General features: G+C 49.7%; 8 non-coding genes and 1 pseudogene across 8 annotated transcripts; all 9 read right to left on the bottom strand.

The window, feature by feature from the left end:
• Positions 1-20: 20 nt before the first annotated feature.
• LOC141160346 (U2 spliceosomal RNA) lies at positions 21-136 on the bottom strand (annotated as a pseudogene).
• Positions 137-1,250: 1,114 nt separating this feature from the next.
• LOC141159520 (U2 spliceosomal RNA) lies at positions 1,251-1,441 on the bottom strand. The gene has a single exon (XR_012249526.1). It is a non-coding gene; the product is annotated as a U2 spliceosomal RNA (small nuclear RNA).
• A 9,203-nt stretch (positions 1,442-10,644) lies between these two features.
• Positions 10,645-10,835, bottom strand: LOC141159732 (U2 spliceosomal RNA). The gene has a single exon (XR_012249732.1). It is a non-coding gene; the product is annotated as a U2 spliceosomal RNA (small nuclear RNA).
• A 1,117-nt stretch (positions 10,836-11,952) lies between these two features.
• LOC141159509 (U2 spliceosomal RNA) lies at positions 11,953-12,143 on the bottom strand. The gene has a single exon (XR_012249515.1). It is a non-coding gene; the product is annotated as a U2 spliceosomal RNA (small nuclear RNA).
• Positions 12,144-13,258: 1,115 nt separating this feature from the next.
• Positions 13,259-13,449, bottom strand: LOC141159498 (U2 spliceosomal RNA). The gene has a single exon (XR_012249504.1). It is a non-coding gene; the product is annotated as a U2 spliceosomal RNA (small nuclear RNA).
• Positions 13,450-14,564: 1,115 nt separating this feature from the next.
• Positions 14,565-14,755, bottom strand: LOC141159953 (U2 spliceosomal RNA). The gene has a single exon (XR_012249946.1). It is a non-coding gene; the product is annotated as a U2 spliceosomal RNA (small nuclear RNA).
• A 1,112-nt stretch (positions 14,756-15,867) lies between these two features.
• LOC141159765 (U2 spliceosomal RNA) lies at positions 15,868-16,058 on the bottom strand. Its single transcript, XR_012249764.1, has one exon. It is a non-coding gene; the product is annotated as a U2 spliceosomal RNA (small nuclear RNA).
• Positions 16,059-17,174: 1,116 nt separating this feature from the next.
• LOC141159487 (U2 spliceosomal RNA) lies at positions 17,175-17,365 on the bottom strand. Its single transcript, XR_012249493.1, has one exon. It is a non-coding gene; the product is annotated as a U2 spliceosomal RNA (small nuclear RNA).
• A 1,115-nt stretch (positions 17,366-18,480) lies between these two features.
• LOC141159476 (U2 spliceosomal RNA) lies at positions 18,481-18,671 on the bottom strand. Its single transcript, XR_012249482.1, has one exon. It is a non-coding gene; the product is annotated as a U2 spliceosomal RNA (small nuclear RNA).
• Between the last annotated feature and the right edge of the window lie 611 nt (positions 18,672-19,282).

Genomic DNA, 19,282 nt, shown 5'->3' with positions numbered 1-19,282 from the left:
TATGAGCCACCTGGCGTACTAACAAGTGCACCAAACCAGTGTGTAATATGCATCAATTTACTAGGGCAGCCCAAGGACAAAACTGCCTTTTCAAAAGATACTACACTTGATCTTAGCCAAAAGGCCGAGAAGCGATAACCAGAATTGGTTTCCGACTACGGTGCCACCCAAGGATTCTGAAAAGTCCATTTGTGGAGATGGCCACCTGGACTCCCGTTAAGAAGACATGCTGTCAACCTCTAGATCCCTCACATGCCTGCACTTTTCGGCTTGCTGCTGCTGCAATCCACGCGTTTTAGATCTGCATAACTCCACCTCTTTTAGCACAGTACCCTCAACCCCCAGCTGTTCCCACCCGCCTCAACACCGTTGGAAGGGAGGAGAACCAATTAAGGCGGGGGGGGGGGGTGGAACGAGCAGCTGTCTACCCTTAGCAGGAGGGTTGCTGATTAATTACCTCTCCTGCTGCTGCTGCTGGCTGTCCAGCAGCAGACTGAAGGTGGCTGCTGCTGTGCGCAGGTATATAAAGGCTCAGAGCCTATTATGACACGCGCAGCCAGCGTACCATTGCCACATTCCGTCTACTGCAGGCGGGATACCTGGATGGCTGAATGTCACTGAGAAGCTCACAGAGACCGCCATAAGCAACAGTTTAAAAGAATGCCACAGACTAATCAACCAAACTTTTTGGGTTGGTTTCTCTTTTATAGTCTGCAGGCATTAAATGAAAGAAGTCAGTGTTCCAGCAGAGGGAGACAACGTTTCAGAAAAGGCATTGTAGCAAACCAAAAAAGAAATTTTAAGCGCAGCAGAGTAACCAGCTCACATACCTGTTAGCTCAGGTGAGTTTAAAAGGCTGCTGTTGATAACAAGGGCATTTGCTAAATAGATGGTGTGTGTGCAACAATATACTGAAAGGTCAATTATATTGTGCAGCTTATCTCACCACCTGTAGTTATTTAGGTGAAAGCTCCAAAATGCTTGCCTAATATGTCTGTTTATCCAAAAGGAAGTATAGAGGGAGAGCTAGATAGATAGCATTGCATTACATTACATGGCAATGCAATGCACAGTTGCTGAAGTTGAACCAAAATGAGCTTGTCATCTGGCTTCTGCAACTTTTAACATGAAAAATCCAATGAGGAGAAGAAAAGCAAAGCCAAAGAGTCCATCCCAAAATCCGACAAACAAGCCAAATGAACAAAAAGCATTGAATTCAATTCTTTCTGATTTTAGAAACTGCATTAAAGAAGGGGTGCACCGGTCCTGGAGATACTGCAATACCAGGTCAATGCGTGGAGTGGACAGAGCAAGCTCTTTTTCCATCTCCCTGTTCTAAAAATCCATTTAATATATGGTCCCCAGATAGGGGACGTATCAGATATTAAACTGATAAGAACAGATACTACACTTGATCTTAGCCAAAAGGCCGAGAAGCGATAACCAGAATTGGTTTCCGACTACGGTGCCACCCAAGGATTCTGAAAAGTCCATTTGTGGAGATGGCCACCTGGACTCCCGTTAAGAAGACATGCTGTCAACCTCTAGAGCCCTCACATGCCTGCACTTTTCGGCTTGCTGCTGCTGCAATCCACGCGTTTTAGATCTGCATAACTCCACCTCTTTTAGCACAGTACCCTCAACCCCCGGCTGTTCCCACCCGCCTCAACACCGTTGGAAGGGAGGAGAACCAATTAAGGCGGGGGGGGGTGGAACGAGCAGCTGTCTACCCTTAGCAGGAGGGTTGCTGATTAATTACCTCTCCTGCTGCTGCTGCTGCTGGCTGTCCAGCAGCAGACTGAAGGTGGCTGCTGCTGTGCGCAGGTATATAAAGGCTCAGAGCCTATTAAGACACGCGCAGCCAGCGTTCCATTGCCACATTCCGTCTACTGCAGGCGGGATACCTGGATGGCTGAATGTCACTGAGAAGCTCACAGAGACCGCCATAAGCAACAGTTTAAAAGAATCCCACAGACTAATCAACCAAACTTTTTGGGTTGGTTTCTCTTTTATAGTCTGCAGGCATTAAGTGAAAGAAGTCAGTGTTCCAGCAGAGGGAGACAACGTTTCAGAAAAGGCATTGTAGCAAACCAAAAAAGAAATTTTAAGCGCAGCAGAGTAACCAGCTCACATACCTGTTAGCTCAGGTGAGTTTAAAAGGCTGCTGTTGATAACAAGGGCATTTGCTAAATAGATGGTGTGTGTGCAACAATATACTGAAAGGTCAATTATATTGTGCAGCTTATCTCACCACCTGTAGTTATTTAGGTGAAAGCTCCAAAATGCTTGCCTAATATGTCTGTTTATCCAAAAGGAAGTATAGAGGGAGAGCTAGATAGATAGCATTGCATTACATTACATGGCAATGCAATGCACAGTTGCTGAAGTTGAACCAAAATGAGCTTGTCATCTGGCTTCTGCAACTTTTAACATGAAAAATCCAATGAGGAGAAGAAAAGCAAAGCCAAAGAGTCCATCCCAAAATCCGACAAACAAGCCAAATGAACAAAAAGCATTGAATTCATGTAACATACCTGGCGGCGTCCTTGCATAGTGGTCCATCTCCCACTGTGCAAGAGGGCGCACTTGATCTCCTGTCCAGAATGTCTCTCTGGCTTCCCTCCATGCTGTCTGTTTGTGTCTGTTTCTGCTGCTTAAGGCCGGCGCCCGATCACTTCCTGCCTTTTGTACCTGCTGTGGGTCACACCCCTTGTGCGTCCTCAGCCTATTGCTGTCTGTCACTTGGTATATAGCTCAGCAGCTCCCTTCTATCCCTGCCTGAGCATAGTGTTTTCCTTCAGTGTGTGCTTGCACTCTGTAGGTGCCAGGTCCCGTCTTTGTTTCCTTGTCTGCCTTTCCTGGAGGCTGTATTTCCAGGCCTGTCTGAACTTAGTCCTGTATGTCTCCTGCTTTGCGGTATCAGCTCCCGTGTCTGAACTGTGTCCTGTATGTCTCCTGCTTTGCGGTGTTAGTTCCCGTGTCTGAACTAGTCCTGTATGTCTCCTGCTTTGCGGTATTAGTTCCCGTGTCTGAACTGAGTCCTTTCTGTGTATCTTGTCTGTCCTGTCTGAACACGCTCCTAGCCTGTTCCTCCCGCCTTCTAGGGGCCGATTACCTAGACCCGCTCCTGTATCTTGTCTGTCCTGTCTGAACACGCTCCTTGCCTGTTCGTCCCGCCTCTCTGGGGGCAGTATTCCCAGACCCGCTCCTGTATCCCGCTGCAGTGTCGGTCTCCTCCGTACACTCAGTTCCAGTCTGAACTCTCTCCTGTCCTTTACCTGTTTTGCCTCTATGTCCGTTCCCTTCCTTTTTCTGCAGAGTCTGAACTCGTACCTAACTCCTGCCTGTTGTCTCTGTACTCCCGTTTGTGAGTTTGTGGTCCACTCGCTACTTCACTGCAAGTACCCTGTGGGTGTCTGGCTCTGTCTTTCCCTTCCTGTCTGTTCCGTGTGAACAGAGTCCTGTCCTGCCCTGCTTCTGCCCGCTGCTCCGGCAGTCCTGTCCTGCCCTGCTTCTGCCAGCTGCTCTGGCAGTCCTGTCCTGCCCTGCTTCTGCCCGCTGCTCCGGCAGTCCTGTCCTGCCCTGCTTCTGCCCGCTGCTCCGGCAGTCCTGTCCTGCCCTGCTTCTGCCCGCTGCTCCGGCAGTCCTGTCCTGCCTTGCCTTTACCCCCCTGCCTGCATACCCGCCTGCCTGCATACCAGTCGTGCCTGCCTATACCCACCAGTCTGTGTGCCAGCCTACCAGCCTGTTCCTGTATTCCCCTGTGTGGGTCAACAGCCGTGTCTGGGGTCTGTCCTGGAGTAGCACCTGGTCCCTCTGCTCGGTTCCTCCTTGGTGCACTGGCGTCGTATGCCGTCGTGCGACCCTGGTCGGATCGGGTGAATACCTAGTCACGCCCCTCCAGGCATACACTCTCCGGCACGGTCCAGTGGAATCACTACCAATCACACGCACACGCCGCTTAGCCCGGGCGTGTGCATAACAGCATGCTCAGGCCATGGTTCCCGTTGAGCCCCACGGCCTTCGCTCTTTGAGAAGTTTTTCCAGCGAATATATGCATTAAAATAAATAAATAAATTTTTTTTCCCTTAGCTGAGTTCCAGGCGAATTACGCACCGTCCAGATGGATCTATCAGCTCTCGTTCCTGCGGATCCGCCACGTTACTATGGGGATCCAAGACAGTGTCGTGCATTTGTGGAGGAATGCATGCTACACTTTAAGGCCTACCCTCTTTATTTTCCTTCCGATTGGGCTAAAGTGGCCTTTATGATGTCTTACCTGGCGGGTGATGCCTTGGAATGGATCAACCCCCTATATGAAACACAGGATCCGATCCTCCGGGACCTAATGGCCTTCCTGGTGGCCTTTCTAACGGTCTTCGATGATCCTAACCCGGAGGCTCCTGCTGAAGCTTCACTTCCCAATATCCCGGAGCAGCCCCAATGGGTAATGTGTGTGGGTAGCGCAATAGTCCTCCAGCCCAATGAGACTACTGCCCACCCAGAATCCTCACAGGGTGACTACGCTTTCCGGAATACTTCTCTCAACCTCAAGAGGCAGTCCAGACGTGCTAGACTTAGAGGCAAGCCGTCACGCCAGGGTCTGTCCTCCCTGAGACCTCCTGACCCCAACCTTGAAGTCCCTACTGAAGCTTCATCTCCCTGTATCCCGGAGAAACCCCAATGGGTAATGTGCGTGGGTAGGGCACCAGTTCTCCTGCCCGAAGAGACTTCTGCCCATCCAGACTCCACACAGGAGAACTTCCTGCACCCGGCATCAGTTGCTTCTCTCTCTTTAACCGGTGTGCATGTCCAAGGATGCTCCAAAGCTGTGGTTACCTCAGAGTCTGTGCACCTCTACTACCTGGCGGAGGATCCCCTGTTGCCTCCAGAATCCTCCGGGATACCACTCGATGACAAATGGAGAGAGACTTCTCTACACCCGGTACTCAATACCTTGTCCGCTTCGTCCTGTGAGCCTGACAATGGGTACCCCAAAGTGGTAGTTACCTCCGAGTCTCTACACCTCTCCGACCAGGCGGAGGATCTCCAGTTGTCTCCTGAACCCTTCGGGGTGCTACCTGGTAGCGAAAGGACAGAGACTCTCCTATACTCTGTACCTGATACCTCGCTCGCTTCGTCCAGTGAGTCCAACCTAGTGTACTCCGAAGCAGAGGTTACTCCTGAGTCTCTACACCCCTCCGACCAGGCGGAGGACCTCCAGTTGTGTTCAGAACCCTTCGGGGTGCCACCTGGTGGTGAATGGACAGAGACTTTCCTATACTCTGTACCTGATACCTCGCTCGCTTCGTCCAGTGAGTCCAACCTAGTGTACTCCGAAGCAGAGGTTACTCCTGAGTCTCTACACCCCTCCGACCAGGCGGAGGACCTCCAGTTGTGTTCAGAATCCTTCGGGGTGCCACCTGGTGGTGAATGGACAGAGACTTTCCTATATCCTGGATCTGATGCCTCGCCTGCTTCCTCCAGTGAGTCCGACCTAGTGTACTCTGAAGCAGTTGTTTTCTCTGAGCCTCTGCACTCTTCTGACCCGGCGGAGGACCTCCAGTTGTTTCCTGAATCCTCCGGGATACCACCAGATAACAAAGAGACAGTGACTTTTCCTCATTATGTACCTGATAACCCGTCTATTTTTTCCTGTGAGCTTGACAAGATGTACCTCGAAGCAGAGATTACCCTCAAGTCTCTGTCCCCCTCCAACCCAGTGAACGACTGGTCCTCGAATTCCCTGCGGAAGATTCTGGCAGGCCTGAAGAAGAGGGGGCGTAAGGGGGGAGGTACTGTAACATACCTGGCGGCGTCCTTGCATAGTGGTCCATCTCCCACTGTGCAAGAGGGCGCACTTGATCTCCTGTCCAGAATGTCTCTCTGGCTTCCCTCCATGCTGTCTGTTTGTGTCTGTTTCTGCTGCTTAAGGGCGGCGCCCGATCACTTCCTGCCTTTTGTACCTGCTGTGGGTCACACCCCTTGTGCGTCCTCAGCCTATTGCTGTCTGTCACTTGGTATATAGCTCAGCAGCTCCCTTCTATCCCTGCCTGAGCATAGTGTTTTCCTTCAGTGTGTGCTTGCACTCTGTAGGTGCCAGGTCCCGTCTTTGTTTCCTTGTCTGCCTTTCCTGGAGGCTGTATTTCCAGGCCTGTCTGAACTTAGTCCTGTATGTCTCCTGCTTTGCGGTATCAGCTCCCGTGTCTGAACTGTGTCCTGTATGTCTCCTGCTTTGCGGTGTTAGTTCCCGTGTCTGAACTAGTCCTGTATGTCTCCTGCTTTGCGGTATTAGTTCCCGTGTCTGAACTGAGTCCTTTCTGTGTATCTTGTCTGTCCTGTCTGAACACGCTCCTAGCCTGTTCCTCCCGCCTTCTAGGGGCCGATTACCTAGACCCGCTCCTGTATCTTGTCTGTCCTGTCTGAACACGCTCCTTGCCTGTTCGTCCCGCCTCTCTGGGGGCAGTATTCCCAGACCCGCTCCTGTATCCCGCTGCAGTGTCGGTCTCCTCCGTACACTCAGTTCCAGTCTGAACTCTCTCCTATCCTTTACCTGTTTTGCCTCTATGTCCGTTCCCTTCCTTTTTCTGCAGAGTCTGAACTCGTACCTAACTCCTGCCTGTTGTCTCTGTACTCCCGTTTGTGAGTTTGTGGTCCACTCGCTACTTCACTGCAAGTACCCTGTGGGTGTCTGGCTCTGTCTTTCCCTTCCTGTCTGTTCCGTGTGAACAGAGTCCTGTCCTGCCCTGCTTCTGCCCGCTGCTCCGGCAGTCCTGTCCTGCCCTGCTTCTGCCAGCTGCTCTGGCAGTCCTGTCCTGCCCTGCTTCTGCCCGCTGCTCCGGCAGTCCTGTCCTGCCCTGCTTCTGCCCGCTGCTCCGGCAGTCCTGTCCTGCCCTGCTTCTGCCCGCTGCTCCGGCAGTCCTGTCCTGCCCTGCTTCTGCCCGCTGCTCCGGCAGTCCTGTCCTGCCTTGCCTTTACCCCCCTGCCTGCATACCCGCCTGCCTGCATACCAGTCGTGCCTGCCTATACCCACCAGTCTGTGTGCCAGCCTACCAGCCTGTTCCTGTATTCCCCTGTGTGGGTCAACAGCCGTGTCTGGGGTCTGTCCTGGAGTAGCACCTGGTCCCTCTGCTCGGTTCCTCCTTGGTGCACTGGCGTCGTATGCCGTCGTGCGACCCTGGTCGGATCGGGTGAATACCTAGTCACGCCCCTCCAGGCATACACTCTCCGGCACGGTCCAGTGGAATCACTACCAATCACACGCACACGCCGCTTAGCCCGGGCGTGTGCATAACAGCATGCTCAGGCCATGGTTCCCGTTGAGCCCCACGGCCTTCGCTCTTTGAGAAGTTTTTCCAGCGAATATATGCATTAAAATAAATAAATAAATTTTTTTTCCCTTAGCTGAGTTCCAGGCGAATTACGCACCGTCCAGATGGATCTATCAGCTCTCGTTCCTGCGGATCCGCCACGTTACTATGGGGATCCAAGACAGTGTCGTGCATTTGTGGAGGAATGCATGCTACACTTTAAGGCCTACCCTCTTTATTTTCCTTCCGATTGGGCTAAAGTGGCCTTTATGATGTCTTACCTGGCGGGTGATGCCTTGGAATGGATCAACCCCCTATATGAAACACAGGATCCGATCCTCCGGGACCTAATGGCCTTCCTGGTGGCCTTTCTAACGGTCTTCGATGATCCTAACCCGGAGGCTCCTGCTGAAGCTTCACTTCCCAATATCCCGGAGCAGCCCCAATGGGTAATGTGTGTGGGTAGCGCAATAGTCCTCCAGCCCAATGAGACTACTGCCCACCCAGAATCCTCACAGGGTGACTACGCTTTCCGGAATACTTCTCTCAACCTCAAGAGGCAGTCCAGACGTGCTAGACTTAGAGGCAAGCCGTCACGCCAGGGTCTGTCCTCCCTGAGACCTCCTGACCCCAACCTTGAAGTCCCTACTGAAGCTTCATCTCCCTGTATCCCGGAGAAACCCCAATGGGTAATGTGCGTGGGTAGGGCACCAGTTCTCCTGCCCGAAGAGACTTCTGCCCATCCAGACTCCACACAGGAGAACTTCCTGCACCCGGCATCAGTTGCTTCTCTCTCTTTAACCGGTGTGCATGTCCAAGGATGCTCCAAAGCTGTGGTTACCTCAGAGTCTGTGCACCTCTACTACCTGGCGGAGGATCCCCTGTTGCCTCCAGAATCCTCCGGGATACCACTCGATGACAAATGGAGAGAGACTTCTCTACACCCGGTACTCAATACCTTGTCCGCTTCGTCCTGTGAGCCTGACAATGGGTACCCCAAAGTGGTAGTTACCTCCGAGTCTCTACACCTCTCCGACCAGGCGGAGGATCTCCAGTTGTCTCCTGAACCCTTCGGGGTGCTACCTGGTAGCGAAAGGACAGAGACTCTCCTATACTCTGTACCTGATACCTCGCTCGCTTCGTCCAGTGAGTCCAACCTAGTGTACTCCGAAGCAGAGGTTACTCCTGAGTCTCTACACCCCTCCGACCAGGCGGAGGACCTCCAGTTGTGTTCAGAACCCTTCGGGGTGCCACCTGGTGGTGAATGGACAGAGACTTTCCTATACTCTGTACCTGATACCTCGCTCGCTTCGTCCAGTGAGTCCAACCTAGTGTACTCCGAAGCAGAGGTTACTCCTGAGTCTCTACACCCCTCCGACCAGGCGGAGGACCTCCAGTTGTGTTCAGAATCCTTCGGGGTGCCACCTGGTGGTGAATGGACAGAGACTTTCCTATATCCTGGATCTGATGCCTCGCCTGCTTCCTCCAGTGAGTCCGACCTAGTGTACTCTGAAGCAGTTGTTTTCTCTGAGCCTCTGCACTCTTCTGACCCGGCGGAGGACCTCCAGTTGTTTCCTGAATCCTCCGGGATACCACCAGATAACAAAGAGACAGTGACTTTTCCTCATTATGTACCTGATAACCCGTCTATTTTTTCCTGTGAGCTTGACAAGATGTACCTCGAAGCAGAGATTACCCTCAAGTCTCTGTCCCCCTCCAACCCAGTGAACGACTGGTCCTCGAATTCCCTGCGGAAGATTCTGGCAGGCCTGAAGAAGAGGGGGCGTAAGGGGGGAGGTACTGTAACATACCTGGCGGCGTCCTTGCATAGTGGTCCATCTCCCACTGTGCAAGAGGGCGCACTTGATCTCCTGTCCAGAATGTCTCTCTGGCTTCCCTCCATGCTGTCTGTTTGTGTCTGTTTCTGCTGCTTAAGGGCGGCGCCCGATCACTTCCTGCCTTTTGTACCTGCTGTGGGTCACACCCCTTGTGCGTCCTCAGCCTATTGCTGTCTGTCACTTGGTATATAGCTCAGCAGCTCCCTTCTATCCCTGCCTGAGCATAGTGTTTTCCTTCAGTGTGTGCTTGCACTCTGTAGGTGCCAGGTCCCGTCTTTGTTTCCTTGTCTGCCTTTCCTGGAGGCTGTATTTCCAGGCCTGTCTGAACTTAGTCCTGTATGTCTCCTGCTTTGCGGTATCAGCTCCCGTGTCTGAACTGTGTCCTGTATGTCTCCTGCTTTGCGGTGTTAGTTCCCGTGTCTGAACTAGTCCTGTATGTCTCCTGCTTTGCGGTATTAGTTCCCGTGTCTGAACTGAGTCCTTTCTGTGTATCTTGTCTGTCCTGTCTGAACACGCTCCTAGCCTGTTCCTCCCGCCTTCTAGGGGCCGAAAACCTAGACCCGCTCCTGTATCTTGTCTGTCCTGTCTGAACACGCTCCTTGCCTGTTCGTCCCGCCTCTCTGGGGGCAGTATTCCCAGACCCGCTCCTGTATCCCGCTGCAGTGTCGGTCTCCTCCGTACACTCAGTTCCAGTCTGAACTCTCTCCTATCCTTTACCTGTTTTGCCTCTATGTCCGTTCCCTTCCTTTTTCTGCAGAGTCTGAACTCGTACCTAACTCCTGCCTGTTGTCTCTGTACTCCCGTTTGTGAGTTTGTGGTCCACTCGCTACTTCACTGCAAGTACCCTGTGGGTGTCTGGCTCTGTCTTTCCCTTCCTGTCTGTTCCGTGTGAACAGAGTCCTGTCCTGCCCTGCTTCTGCCCGCTGCTCCGGCAGTCCTGTCCTGCCCTGCTTCTGCCCGCTGCTCTGGCAGTCCTGTCCTGCCCTGCTTCTGCCCGCTGCTCCGGCAGTCCTGTCCTGCCCTGCTTCTGCCCGCTGCTCCGGCAGTCCTGTCCTGCCCTGCTTCTGCCCGCTGCTCCGGCAGTCCTGTCCTGCCCTGCTTCTGCCCGCTGCTCCGGCAGTCCTGTCCTGCCTTGCCTTTACCCCCCTGCCTGCATACCCGCCTGCCTGCATACCAGTCGTGCCTGCCTATACCCACCAGTCTGTGTGCCAGCCTACCAGCCTGTTCCTGTATTCCCCTGTGTGGGTCAACAGCCGTGTCCGGGGTCTGTCCTGGAGTAGCACCTGGTCCCTCTGCTCGGTTCCTCCTTGGTGCACTGGCGTCGTATGCCGTCGTGCGACCCTGGTCGGATCGGGTGAATACCTAGTCACGCCCCTCCAGGCATACACTCTCCGGCACGGTCCAGTGGAATCACTACCAATCACACGCACACGCCGCTTAGCCCGGGCGTGTGCATAACAATTCAATTCTTTCTGATTTTAGAAACTGCATTAAAGAAGGGGTGCACCGGTCCTGGAGATACTGCAATACCAGGTCAATGCGTGGAGTGGACAGAGCAAGCTCTTTTTCAATCTCCCTGTTCTAAAAATCCATTTAATATATGGTCCCCAGATAGGGGACGTATCAGATATTAAACTGATAAGAACAGATACTACACTTGATCTTAGCCAAAAGGCCGAGAAGCGATAACCAGAATTGGTTTCCGACTACGGTGCCACCCAAGGATTCTGAAAAGTCCATTTGTGGAGATGGCCACCTGGACTCCCGTTAAGAAGACATGCTGTCAACCTCTAGATCCCTCACATGCCTGCACTTTTCGGCTTGCTGCTGCTGCAATCCACGCGTTTTAGATCTGCATAACTCCACCTCTTTTAGCACAGTACCCTCAACCCCCGGCTGTTCCCACCCGCCTCAACACCGTTGGAAGGGAGGAGAACCAATTAAGGCGGGGGGGGGGGGTGGAACGAGCAGCTGTCTACCCTTAGCAGGAGGGTTGCTGATTAATTACCTCTCCTGCTGCTGCTGCTGCTGGCTGTCCAGCAGCAGACTGAAGGTGGCTGCTGCTGTGCGCAGGTATATAAAGGCTCAGAGCCTATTATGACACGCGCAGCCAGCGTTCCATTGCCACATTCCGTCTACTGCAGGCGGGATACCTGGATGGCTGAATGTCACTGAGAAGCTCACAGAGACCGCCATAAGCAACAGTTTAAAAGAATGCCACAGACTAATCAACCAAACTTTTTGGGTTGGTTTCTCTTTTATAGTCTGCAGGCATTAAATGAAAGAAGTCAGTGTTCCAGCAGAGGGAGACAACGTTTCAGAAAAGGCATTGTAGCAAACCAAAAAAGAAATTTTAAGCGCAGCAGAGTAACCAGCTCACATACCTGTTAGCTCAGGTGAGTTTAAAAGGCTGCTGTTGATAACAAGGGCATTTGCTAAATAGATGGTGTGTGTGCAACAATATACTGAAAGGTCAATTATATTGTGCAGCTTATCTCACCACCTGTAGTTATTTAGGTGAAAGCTCCAAAATGCTTGCCTAATATGTCTGTTTATCCAAAAGGAAGTATAGAGGGAGAGCTAGATAGATAGCATTGCATTACATTACATGGCAATGCAATGCACAGTTGCTGAAGTTGAACCAAAATGAGCTTGTCATCTGGCTTCTGCAACTTTTAACATGAAAAATCCAATGAGGAGAAGAAAAGCAAAGCCAAAGAGTCCATCCCAAAATCCGACAAACAAGCCAAATGAACAAAAAGCATTGAATTCAATTCTTTCTGATTTTAGAAACTGCATTAAAGAAGGGGTGCACCGGTCCTGGAGATACTGCAATACCAGGTCAATGCGTGGAGTGGACAGAGCAAGCTCTTTTTCCATCTCCCTGTTCTAAAAATCCATTTAATATATGGTCCCCAGATAGGGGACGTATCAGATATTAAACTGATAAGAACAGATACTACACTTGATCTTAGCCAAAAGGCCGAGAAGCGATAACCAGAATTGGTTTCCGACTACGGTGCCACCCAAGGATTCTGAAAAGTCCATTTGTGGAGATGGCCACCTGGACTCCCGTTAAGAAGACATGCTGTCAACCTCTAGATCCCTCACATGCCTGCACTTTTCGGCTTGCTGCTGCTGCAATCCACGCGTTTTAGATCTGCATAACTCCACCTCTTTTAGCACAGTACCCTCAACCCCCGGCTGTTCCCACCCGCCTCAACACCGTTGGAAGGGAGGAGAACCAATTAAGGCGGGGGGGGGGTGGAACGAGCAGCTGTCTACCCTTAGCAGGAGGGTTGCTGATTAATTACCTCTCCTGCTGCTGCTGCTGCTGGCTATCCAGCAGCAGACTGAAGGTGGCTGCTGCTGTGCGCAGGTATATAAAGGCTCAGAGCCTATTATGACACGCGCAGCCAGCGTTCCATTGCCACATTCCGTCTACTGCAGGCGGGATACCTGGATGGCTGAATGTCACTGAGAAGCTCACAGAGACCGCCATAAGCAACAGTTTAAAAGAATGCCACAGACTAATCAACCAAACTTTTTGGGTTGGTTTCTCTTTTATAGTCTGCAGGCATTAAATGAAAGAAGTCAGTGTTCCAGCAGAGGGAGACAACGTTTCAGAAAAGGCATTGTAGCAAACCAAAAAAGAAATTTTAAGCGCAGCAGAGTAACCAGCTCACATACCTGTTAGCTCAGGTGAGTTTAAAAGGCTGCTGTTGATAACAAGGGCATTTGCTAAATAGATGGTGTGTGTGCAACAATATACTGAAAGGTCAATTATATTGTGCAGCTTATTTCACCACCTGTAGTTATTTAGGTGAAAGCTCCAAAATGCTTGCCTAATATGTCTGTTTATCCAAAAGGAAGTATAGAGGGAGAGCTAGATAGATAGCATTGCATTACATTACATGGCAATGCAATGCACAGTTGCTGAAGTTGAACCAAAATGAGCTTGTCATCTGGCTTCTGCAACTTTTAACATGAAAAATCCAATGAGGAGAAGAAAAGCAAAGCCAAAGAGTCCATCCCAAAATCCGACAAACAAGCCAAATGAACAAAAAGCATTGAATTCAATTCTTTCTGATTTTAGAAACTGCATTAAAGAAGGGGTGCACCGGTCCTGGAGATACTGCAATACCAGGTCAATGCGTGGAGTGGACAGAGCAAGCTCTTTTTCCATCTCCCTGTTCTAAAAATCCATTTAATATATGGTCCCCAGATAGGGGACGTATCAGATATTAAACTGATAAGAACAGATACTACACTTGATCTTAGCCAAAAGGCCGAGAAGCGATAACCAGAATTGGTTTCCGACTACGGTGCCACCCAAGGATTCTGAAAAGTCCATTTGTGGAGATGGCCACCTGGACTCCCGTTAAGAAGACATGCTGTCAACCTCTAGATCCCTCACATGCCTGCACTTTTCGGCTTGCTGCTGCTGCAATCCACGCGTTTTAGATCTGCATAACTCCACCTCTTTTAGCACAGTACCCTCAACCCCCGGCTGTTCCCACCCACCTCAACACCGTTGGAAGGGAGGAGAACCAATTAAGGCGGGGGGGGGGTGGAACGAGCAGCTGTCTACCCTTAGCAGGAGGGTTGCTGATTAATTACCTCTCCTGCTGCTGCTGCTGCTGGCTGTCCAGCAGCAGACTGAAGGTGGCTGCTGCTGTGCGCAGGTATATAAAGGCTCAGAGCCTATTATGACACGCGCAGCCAGCGTTCCATTGCCACATTCCGTCTACTGCAGGCGGGATACCTGGATGGCTGAATGTCACTGAGAAGCTCACAGAGACCGCCATAAGCAACAGTTTAAAAGAATGCCACAGACTAATCAACCAAACTTTTTGGGTTGGTTTCTCTTTTATAGTCTGCAGGCATTAAATGAAAGAAGTCAGTGTTCCAGCAGAGGGAGACAACGTTTCAGAAAAGGCATTGTAGCAAACCAAAAAAGAAATTTTAAGCGCAGCAGAGTAACCAGCTCACATACCTGTTAGCTCAGGTGAGTTTAAAAGGCTGCTGTTGATAACAAGGGCATTTGCTAAATAGATGGTGTGTGTGCAACAATATACTGAAAGGTCAATTATATTGTGCAGCTTATCTCACCACCTGTAGTTATTTAGGTGAAAGCTCCAAAATGCTTGCCTAATATGTCTGTTTATCCAAAAGGAAGTATAGAGGGAGAGCTAGATAGATAGCATTGCATTACATTACATGGCAATGCAATGCACAGTTGCTGAAGTTGAACCAAAATGAGCTTGTCATCTGGCTTCTGCAACTTTTAACATGAAAAATCCAATGAGGAGAAGAAAAGCAAAGCCAAAGAGTCCATCCCAAAATCCGACAAACAAGCCAAATGAACAAAAAGCATTGAATTCAATTCTTTCTGATTTTAGAAACTGCATTAAAGAAGGGGTGCAGCGGTCCTGGAGATACTGCAATACCAGGTCAATGCGTGGAGTGGACAGAGCAAGCTCTTTTTCCATCTCCCTGTTCTAAAAATCCATTTAATATATGGTCCCCAGATAGGGGACGTATCAGATATTAAACTGATAAGAACAGATACTACACTTGATCTTAGCCAAAAGGCAGAGAAGCGATAACCAGAATTGGTTTCCGACTACGGTGCCACCCAAGGATTCTGAAAAGTCCATTTGTGGAGATGGCCACCTGGACTCCCGTTAAGAAGACATGCTGTCAACCTCTAGATCCCTCACATGCCTGCACTTTTCGGCTTGCTGCTGCTGCAATCCACGCGTTTTAGATCTGCATAACTCCACCTCTTTTAGCACAGTACCCTCAACCCCCGGCTGTTCCCACCCGCCTCAACACCGTTGGAAGGGAGGAGAACCAATTAAGGCGGGGGGGGGGTGGAACGAGCAGCTGTCTACCCTTAGCAGGAGGGTTGCTGATTAATTACCTCTCCTGCTGCTGCTGCTGGCTGTCCAGCAGGAGACTGAAGGTGGCTGCTGCTGTGCGCAGGTATATAAAGGCTCAGAGCCTATTATGACACGCGCAGCCAGCGTTCCATTGCCACATTCCGTCTACTGCAGGCGGGATACCTGGATGGCTGAATGTCACTGAGAAGCTCACAGAGACCGCCATAAGCAACAGTTTAAAAGAATGCCACAGACTAATCAACCAAACTTTTTGGGTTGGTTTCTCTTTTATAGTCTGCAGGCATTAAATGAAAGAAGTCAGTGTTCCAGCAGAGGGAGACAATGTTTCAGAAAAGGCATTGTAGCAAACCAAAAAAGAAATTTTAAGCGCAGCAGAGTAACCAGCTCACATACCTGTTAGCTCAGGTGAGTTTAAAAGGCTGCTGTTGATAACAAGGGCATTTGCTAAATAGATGGTGTGTGTGCAACAATATACTGAAAGGTCAATTATATTGTGCAGCTTATCTCACCACCTGTAGTTATTTAGGTGAAAGCTCCAAAATGCTTGCCTAATATGTCTGTTTATCCAAAAGGAAGTATAGAGGGAGAGCTAGATAGATAGCATTGCATTACATTACATGGCAATGCAATGCACAGTTGCTGAAGTTGAACCAAAATGAGCTTGTCATCTGGCTTCTGCAACTTTTAACATGAAAAATCCAATGAGGAGAAGAAAAGCAAAGCCAAAGAGTCCATCCCAAAATCCGACAAACAAGCCAAATGAACAAAAAGCATTGAATTCAATTCTTTCTGACTTTAGAAACTGCATTAAAGAAGGGGTGCACTGGTCCTGGAGATACTGCAATACCAGGTCAATTCGTGGAGTGGACAGAGCAAGCTCTTTTTCCATCTCCCTGTTCTAAAAATCCATTTAATATATGGTCCCCAGATAGGGGACGTATCAGATATTAAACTGATAAGAACAGATACTACACTTGATCTTAGCCAAAAGGCCGAGAAGCGATAACCAGAATTGGTTTCCGACTACGGTGCCACCCAAGGATTCTGAAAAGTCCATTTGTGGAGATGGCCAGCTGGACTCCCGTTAAGAAGACATGCTGTCAACCTCTAGATCCCTCACATGCCTGCACTTTTCGGCTTGCTGCTGCTGCAATCCACGCGTTTTAGATCTGCATAACTCCACCTCTTTTAGCACAGTACCCTCAACCCCCGGCTGTTCCCACCCGCCTCAACATCGTTGGAAGGGAGGAGAACCAATTAAGGCGGGGGGGGGGGTGGAACGAGCAGCTGTCTACCCTTAGCAGGAGGGTTGCTGATTAATTACCTCTCCTGCTGCTGCTGCTGCTGGCTGTCCAGCAGCAGACTGAAGGTGGCTGCTGCTGTGCGCAGGTATATAAAGGCTCAGAGCCTATTATGACACGCGCAGCCAGCGTTCCATTGCCACATTCCGTCTACTGCAGGCGGGATACCTGGATGGCTGAATGTCACTGAGAAGCTCACAGAGACCGCCATAAGCAACAGTTTAAAAGAATGCCACAGACTAATCAACCAAACTTTTTGGGTTGGTTTCTCTTTTATAGTCTGCAGGCATTAAATGAAAGAAGTCAGTGTTCCAGCAGAGGGAGACAACGTTTCAGAAAAGGCATTGTAGCAAACCGAAAAAGAAATTTTAAGCGCAGCAGAGTAACCAGCTCACATACCTGTTAGCTCAGGTGAGTTTAAAAGGCTGCTGTTGATAACAAGGGCATTTGCTAAATAGATGGTGTGTGTGCAACAATATACTGAAAGGTCAATTATATTGTGCAGCTTATCTCACCACCTGTAGTTATTTAGGTGAAAGCTCCAAAATGCTTGCCTAATATGTCTGTTTATCCAAAAGGAAGTATAGAGGGAGAGCTAGATAGATAGCATTGCATTACATTACATGGCAATGCAATGCACAGTTGCTGAAGTTGAACCAAAATGAGCTTGTCATCTGGCTTCTGCAACTTTTAACATGAAAAATCCAATGAGGAGAAGAAAAGCAAAGCCAAAGAGTCCATCCCAAATTCCGACAAACAAGCCAAATGAACAAAAAGCATTGAATTCAATTCTTTCTGATTTTAGAAACTGCATTAAAGAAGGGGTGCACCGGTCCTGGAGATACTGCAATACCAGGTCAATGCGTGGAGTGGACAGAGCAAGCTCTTTTTCCATCTCCCTGTTCTAAAAATCCATTTAATATATGGTCCCCAGATAGGGGACGTATCAGATATTAAACTGATAAGAACAGATACTACACTTGATCTTAGCCAAAAGGCCGAGAAGCGATAACCAGAATTGGTTTCCGACTACGGTGCCACCCAAGGATTCTGAAAAGTCCATTTGTGGAGATGGCCACCTGGACTCCCGTTAAGAAGACATGCTGTCAACCTCTAGATCCCTCACATGCCTGCACTTTTCGGCTTGCTGCTGCTGCAATCCACGCGTTTTAGATCTGCATAACTCCACCTCTTTTAGCACAGTACCCTCAACCCCCGGCTGTTCCCACCCGCCTCAACACCGTTGGAAGGGAGGAGAACCAATTAAGGCGGGGGGGGGGTGGAACGAGCAGCTGTCTACACTTAGCAGGAGGCTGGCTGATTAATTACCTCTCCTGCTGCTGCTGCTGCTGGCTGTCCAGCAGCAGACTGAAGGTGGCTGCTGCTGTGCGCAGGTATATAAAGGCTCAGAGCCTATTATGACACGCGCAGCCAGCGTTCCATTGCCACATTCCGTCTACTGCAGGCGGGATACCTGGATGGCTGAATGTCACTGAGAAGCTCACAGAGACCGCCATAAGCAACAGTTTAAAAGAATGCCACAGACTAATCAACCAAACTTTTTGGGTTGGTTTCTCTTTCATAGTCTGCAGGCATTAAATGAAAGAAGTCAGTGTTCCAGCAGAGGGAGACAACGTTTCAGAAAAGGCATTGTAGCAAACCAAAAAAGAAATTTTAAGCGCAGCAGAGTAACCAGCTCACATACCTGTTAGCTCAGGTGAGTTTAAAAGGCTGCTGTTGATAACAAGGGCATTTGCTAAATAGATGGTGTGTGTGCAACAATATACTGAAAGGTCAATTATATTGTGCAGCTTATCTCACCACCTGTAGTTATTTAGGTGAAAGCTCCAAAATGCTTGCCTAATATGTCTGTTTATCCAAAAGGAAGTATAGAGGGAGAGCTAGATAGATAGCATTGCATTACATTACATGGCAATGCAATGCACAGTTGCTGAAGTTGAACCAAAATGAGCTTGTCATCTGGCTTCTGCAACTTTTAACATGAAAAATCCAATGAGGAGAAGAAAAGCAAAGCCAAAGAGTCCATCCCAAAATCCGACAAACAAGCCAAATGAACAAAAAGCATTGAATTCAATTCTTTCTGATTTTAGAAACTGCATTAAAGAAGGGGTGCACCGGTCCTGGAGATACTGCAATACCAGGTCAATGCGTGGAGTGGACAGAGCAAGCTCTTTTTCCATCTCCCTGTTCTAAAAATCCATTTAATATATGGTCCCCAGATAGGGGACGTATCAGATATTAAACTGATAAGAACAGATACTACACTTGATCTTAGCCAAAAGGCCGAGAAGCGATAACCAGAATTGGTTTCCGACTACGGTGCCACCCAAGGATTCTGAAAAGTCCATTTGTGGAGATGGCCACCTGGACTCCCGTTAAGAAGACATGCTGTCAACCTCTAGATCCCTCACATGCCTGCACTTTTCGGCTTGCTGCTGCTGCAATCCACGCGTTTTAGATCTGCATAACTCCACCTCTTTTAGCACAGTACCCTCAACCCCCGGCTGTTCCCACCCGCCTCAACACCGTTGGAAGGGAGGAGAACCAATTAAGGCGGGGGGGGGGTGGAACGAGCAGCTGTCTACCCTTAGCAGGAGGGTTGCTGATTAATTACCTCTCCTGCTGCTGCTGCTGCTGGCTGTCCAGCAGCAGACTGAAGGTGGCTGCTGCTGTGCGCAGGTATATAAAGGCTCAGAGCCTATTATGACACGCGCAGCCAGCGTTCCATTGCCACATTCCGTCTACTGCAGGCGGGATACCTGGATGGCTGAATGTCACTGAGAAGCTCACAGAGACCGCCATAAGCAACAGTTTAAAAGAATGCCACAGACTAATCAACCAAACTTTTTGGGTTGGTTTCTCTTTTATAGTCTGCAGGCATTAAATGAAAGAAGTCAGTGTTCCAG

This window comes from Phyllobates terribilis, unplaced genomic scaffold (genome assembly GCF_046119375.1).
Source record: "Phyllobates terribilis strain yellow unplaced genomic scaffold, ASM4611937v1 Scaffold_8__6_contigs__length_399053987, whole genome shotgun sequence".
NCBI classification, from domain to species: Eukaryota; Metazoa; Chordata; class Amphibia; order Anura; family Dendrobatidae; genus Phyllobates; species Phyllobates terribilis.
Note: the sequence above shows the minus strand (reverse complement) of the source record. Positions and strands in the feature narration are given on the sequence as shown.